Consider the following 7,047-nt stretch of genomic DNA (forward strand, 5'->3'; position numbering starts at 1 on the left):
AGATATTATAATAGTTTTGGTTTGGACCTTTCCTCTTTTTAAATGAAATGAAATATTGTACTTGTTCAAAAAGAACAAGCTACTACTTGATCTACCGTAATTTGATACATAAAATTAGGCTCTCTAATATTCCCGAGAAGCTTATTCTCAAGCAATTTAAGTATCTTGTCTATGTTTTTGTTGAGTTTTAGCTTTTACTATTAATAAAAATTTTTGCTTAGTGTTTGAGTTGGTGCCATGAGAAATCTAATGATGTGTTGAGTTGGTGTAGGAAAATGAAAATGGCTCGACCTCGAGGAAAACATCATTTAGAGTGAGTGTCGCGATATTGATGCCATGAAAGTTTGACACTAAATCCCTTTGCCTTGAGGATGCAAAACTGCAATGCAAAATCAATATAGAGCCTACTATCGAGAGAGTCGCGACACTGCCAAAATTGTGACACCGAGCCTCCAAGGTCATGATATCCCTGAAGGTGTTGAAGTGAAGAAATTGGAGTCATTACCAGTAATGTTGTGACACTGAGAACCACACTTGTGCTACTGTCTAAGGTGTTGCAACACCGCTATTTGACGGGGAGAAAATTACTGCAAGGGTAGTCTTTTGTCTAACATCAGCCTAAGCTAAAACACAACTTTTAAGGGCATTTTTGTCTTAAATTTGGATTGTATCTCAATTGATTAAAAGCACTTTTGGTTGATAACCTCAAAAGAGCCACCTTTTCTTTCATGTTTTAAGCTTAATAGTTACTTCTTCTTTATTTTTAGGGTTTGGTTCATAACTTTTGAGTTTTAGTTGGTAGTTTAGTTATTATTGTAGTTCTTATGTTATTTGCACTTTGATACTCAAAATTTACTTTGTATTTTCATTTTCATCCAAATCTTTTCAAAGTATAAAAATATGAAGTCTATTTGTATTTATAAAAATATGAACTCTATTTGTATTTTCACCTCCATTGTTGTTGTCATCATCTTCTCCAGGCAACCACAAAAGAAATTCCTAAGCTTTCTTTCACCTTACTCTTGTGCTTATTTTAATGTATGACTTTAGTATGTGTTGGGTTGTTATTTGCATGAAAATGATGATTGGTAACTAAATTTATGGTGGTTGGTTGATGAAAGTATTTTAATGTATGACTTGATTATGTGTTGGGTTGCTATTTGCATGAAAATGATGATTGGTAACTAAATTTATAGTGGCTGGTTGATGGAAGTGTTGTTTGGTTAGTTTTTGGTACATTGACTAAATTGTAAAAATTGGACTAAATCAGATAGACTTCAAAACTTAGAATTGAAACCTCTAAGTGAAGATTTAGATAGGTAAGATTGAGAAGAGATCCTATTGAAAACCAATTAGGTTGTCTCGGGTTAGTTTGGTGAGGTCAAGAGATAAGCCAAACTAAATCATCTAATTTGGTAAAATGGTGAATGTGAGGTAAAATTGAGCCAATTAGATGTTTAAGCATTTTATATCCCTAATCCAAAAACTAATCAGCAACATAGAAGTCAACCAACTGTTTATGTGTCTTGGATTATTCATTGCATAATTTTAATTATTTTACAATTTGGTCCTTCTTAGTGTTAGTTAGTTAATTTAGTGTAATTACCCTCCTTAATTATGATTTGTCGTAATATAATGCTTAGAGATTAGTTAGTTAGATTTCCTCATATGTTTGTTACAAATTGATCACTTTGTCCCCAAACTCTCTTGGGTTCGATCCTTGGAATACTCGGGTGTTCCATTGTACCATTACAAATATTACAACTCGACCTGTCACACTTGCAACATACCGGTATATATTTAAATTTAATTGTGTTGATTCATAGCCCTTGTGTACACACACTAGGGCACAATCTCTATTGTAATAAATTAAAGTTCTAGTTAACATTAAATCCAAAGTTAAAATTTTAGACACTCGCTTCCTATAAAGATAATAAAAAAGAAAAAATATAATTATGACCATTACATGAAAAAAATATTACTTATATATGAAGCTTTTTAATTTTATATTATTCTTTTTTCTTGGATAGAAAACAAAGGTTAAACCAGTCAAATAGTTCAAATTAAAGAAATAGTAAGGAGGAAAACTTCAATAGTGGGTTAGCAAACTAGTCAACAAAAGGAACGTCTTCATGTAGCAGCCTTTGCAACCCAGTTCATGACCTTATTATCCTTTCTTGAGAACAAATAAAACAAAAAATCTTGAAAAAGTACGACCAAAGAAAAATATATCTTGTTCTACAGTAGCAATAGCCGAATTTCTAAAAACATCGAACGAGTTGAGCCGAAAATAACATTTAGGCAATCTAATTTGAAAGTGACCTTAGGCCATCTGTTATCTTTAACCCTTAAACACATTGCATAAATAGTCAAGGCTTTAGTAACCTCAATGGATAAGGCTGCTACCAGATCTGAATAACCACCAACAATGTTCTTGACATAGTCTCGCACAACACCCCCAACATTATATAAACCTAAAGCAAGGTCTAAAGAGGAATCACATTTGCATTTAACAATATCAATAGGGGAGCTTTCCAAAGCGATATTGATCAAGATGTAGGTTGTGTCTCTAACAATAGTTCGGGGATTGAAAAAGCAAGATAACTCTTGAAAGGTAACTTGCCAAACTATGACTGGGTTCAAAATGGTACCTTTAAAGATGAAGATAATACAAACTTTCTATAGACACTGGAAAAAGAAACCTACAAAACTTTTAAAGCAAAATAATATAATTGAAGGGAAAAAAAAATGTTACCCTACTAATCCTTAATACTTGCAAAATGCTTCTTCCATGAAATGTAATTTATCCCAAACTGTAACACCCCTAACCCGTTTATGTCACTGGATTAGGGTTACGGAGCATTACCATGCAATTCCGAACACTTTAATATCAAAAAATTTCAATAATGTCATTTAACAATGATCACTTAAAATTCATCAACACCCTAGCATAAATGTACATTTGGACCTTAAATTGGGCCTTCGAGGCCCTAAAAACAGTTTGGGAACAATCCAGGACTAAATCGAAATAAAGCAGAATATTTTGGGAAAAGTCACAAAATTTAAAAATAGGGGTCACACGACCATATGACATAGCCCAGGCCTTGTAACAATCGAACAAAGGGACAACGGCCATGTCCCAGAAACTGAGTAACTCATTAAGTTGGGTCACACGGCCGTGTGCTAGGCCGTGTAACTGTCTGACTTGTGACACATGGTCGTGTCGCAAGCCGTGTAACATATTGACTTGATACACCAAAAATTAACAAGTGACACACGACCGTGTAGCCAGGCCATGTGTGTCACACGACAGTGTAGCCAGGCCGTATGTGTAACACGATCGTGTGCTCCATAATTTGACCTTAAAAAAAAGCCATTTTAAGGCCAAAACACATCTAATCAGCCATCCATTGGTGCATACATTCAAAAGACCTAAACACCTTTCAAACACTTATAAACATACCATTCAAAATCTTATTTCATCTAACCAATATGCTATTCAAAGGCACTACATTTATACCAAAACTTCATTAACCAAAACAAATCTATATATAGACATATTTCAAGCACAACACTTAGTTCCCTTAACTACCAAATGATATCACATATAACCATTTACATTTCAACTCAAATATACCAAAAAGAACCATATATTTCAAGTACCTAAAAGTGGCCAAAATGACTTAACTTATCAAGGCACTAAAGTCCATCAAACAAAACATAAACTCCAAAAGCATATATATACCGAATTTACCAATAACACATTCAAGCACTATCATTATAAAAGGTCTGATACATGCTATCTATAACCTTGGCCAAAATAACTCAAAAACTACCGAAATGCTGCTGGATAGTGTGATAAATCTCCGATAAGCTTCCAATCGATCGAGCTTCCGATAATCTATGAGACAAAGGAAAATAAATACATAAGCAACTAGTGTTTAGTAAGCTCGTATGAACTCAAACATAACTTACCATTTCCTAAGTACACATTATAAAATAAGCATAATACCATTACCAAGTCCATAAGCTTAGTAAAATCCTATACAAGCACCATCAAACTCACAGGTTAGTAAGTTCATACATGATACATATGAGTTCAACCATATCATAAGTAGATTTCATGTACACATCATTTAACTCATTAACCTTTTCATAGGATCATGAACCAGTATTCAATTGTATACATACCTTGCCATTAACCTTTGTATACTTATTGAACCATCTAGAATTACATTGGATATTTGGGAATGCTCACACATAGTGTGCCTTTCCATATAATCGTAACCTTTCCTTTTTAATAATGCTCATATGAACTGTGAAATGGGCCTGCTCACATGAGCTGTGGATCGGAATGTTAGCTACACGATGCTGTTCACACAAGCTATGGAGAATTCACAACAAATACAGGATCGCAGCCATCAGTAAGGCATTCAAGACCAACACTCAAAACATGAAATCCGTAATGACATGTCATTCGTATCCTAAGAATTCTTAACGTTCAAATGGGAGGATTTATTCGTAAATTACTCAAAACATTGATATATGTAAATTCAAGTCAGTTTATATTAACGCAATATAGTAAATAATCAATTTAGATATCATTAATACGATTATAAGTCATTCCAACTTACCTTGATAACTATAATTGTAGAAGTAGAGTTGGAAACTAATCTAAAGCTTTAGCCTTTCCTTGATTTAAATCCGGTTGTTGTTTATCTTGATCTAAATAGATAATTTCATTCAATTAAGTATTCAAATAACTTCAAGTATTCAATTCAATTAATAATTCATATTAATTAAAAATTACGAAATTACCCTAATATTTTAACTTTTCACAAATTAGTCTTTAAGCTCATAACTTGAAATTTAACCATTTTAACCTCAACTCATGTTAACTGATTCTACTAGGGACCTTGCAATAGCCCATAATTACCAAAATTTCACATTAAAACCTATGGATTTACACTTTCAACCATTTAATCCCTAATCTCAAATTCATGAAAAACCACTTAACAAAACAAATTTGTTTAACAACTAAGATTGATAATCTATCAACTAACATCAAAACACATTCAAACTCAACTATGAAAAATCCCTCAACCTTTAATTCGCCTACAAATTAACCCTTATTCTACTAGATTAAGTTAATACGAGCTCAAAAAAATAAAAATCACTAAAATTGAGGCTCAAATACATACCATGCATGAAGAAACTCAAAACCGAAGCTTCTTCCCCCTTTAATGGATAATTTTCGTTCAAACAAGAAAAAAATGATAATACTTTAGAACGACATATTTTATGTGCTAATTGCATGCTTATTTTGAGTATGATCCTACTAATTTTGATTATTTTGTGGTCTTTTATCTTTTAGGGACTAAATTGGAGGCAAGAGGAAATTTAAAGGCAAAAAGTGCGAATTTGAAGATATAATGGGCCAACATGCAAAGAAAGAGAGAAGTGGTGCCAAAAATGCAAACATGGAAGACCCGAAGGACTAAAATACAAAAGAAGAGATTTTATAGCACAAGAGTCTATTTTAATTTCAATTATATTAGGATAATTATAAGGATTTTTATTTAGATTTAATTCTAGGATTTATTTTCATTTATCTTTATTTATCTTTAATTATCTTTATTTATTTGTATTTATCTTTTAGAATTTCATTAGGAATAGATTAGGTTTTCTAGTACTATAAATAGGGGATGAAGTGGCACATATTTGACATCTCTTTTTTCTGTAATCACTTCCTCTCCCAAAAACTTTGTCTTTTGTTCTCTCCATATTTTCTTCAATAAAAATCTCATATCTATTTTATTTATTTCTTTCCCAAAAATCATGAGCCACTAAACCAATCTAGCCTAAGGTTTTCAAAATTCCCCAAAAAGGTTCATAAGGCTTAGAATCCGCGCTTAGCCTTCTCAACAAGGTATTCATCACTTCTCCACATTACGGGGCTAACGCTTCCGTCTATGTCCCTTAATAGGTAATCTTTTTAACTTGGGCAAGGAACGATCGCTTTGTACGTTTTGGGAAGATTGCACAGTCGGTTCGTTGGCTTTCTGTGTCAGAGGTTGGCAAATCCAAGAGACAGAACGGCATGGTATTTGCCGTTGGGAAGTGATGATCTAGCAGAAGATAGTCCCACAAAAGCGATTATTGGCTAGAGTCAGGCTCTGTTAAATTTTAAGTCTAAATCCTTAGAGTTGGTGGTCGTAGGCGTCCTCTTCCACTATAACTGGCTTATCCTGCTCGAGAAGGGTTACTTAAAAGCCAAGGATTGAACCCAAGGTGGAACGAGACAAACGGAGGCTGGAATCTTGCTGTATAAGAAACTTTCTTTTCCCCAAACTCTGTTTATTTTTATATTCTTCATTTTAGTTTTCGTAATTTATATAATTTCGCAATTTCAACTCACTTTAAATTCTGTTTTTATTTTATTTTTCCAAATCAAAATTATTAATTCCATTTTTTTTATTTTTTAGGAACGCAGGTTTTCTTGGCCAAAAAATTGTCCAGGATTTTAAGAAACGAGCATTTGTATAATCCGGTCCCTGAGGATTCGACCCTACTTCCCCTTTACTGTTATTTTTACTATTTTACAGGGAATAGGATATTTTTGGTGCTCTCAACGACGCATCAAATTTTGGCGCCGTTGCCGGGGACTTGTAACATACTAGTCTTGTTTTTTGTTTCTTATGACCAGATCTGGTCCAGGAACTCTTGCGTTTGATTCAGAGATTGAAAAGACTGTGAGAGCTAATCTCAAGAAAACAAAGCTAAAGAAAAAATAGTCAGCGGTGGTTGGGACTCAAAGTAATCCACCGTCAGAAATCAGAATCGATGACGAAGCAGAGTCTAGGGTTAACGAAAACCCTACTCAAACTTTCAAAGGCGAAAAAGTAGAATTCGATTCCCCAAAAGAAGTGCTTAATGCTAGGGTTGACGTAAACCCTAATTTAGTACCTCAACCTATGGCTCAGACAATTCGGCAACTGGCCAAAACGCCGACGGAACAACCGCCACTATGCATCGCGTATCCTACTA

Source organism: Gossypium arboreum, chromosome 12 (genome assembly GCF_025698485.1).
Source record: "Gossypium arboreum isolate Shixiya-1 chromosome 12, ASM2569848v2, whole genome shotgun sequence".
NCBI classification, from domain to species: Eukaryota; Viridiplantae; Streptophyta; class Magnoliopsida; order Malvales; family Malvaceae; genus Gossypium; species Gossypium arboreum.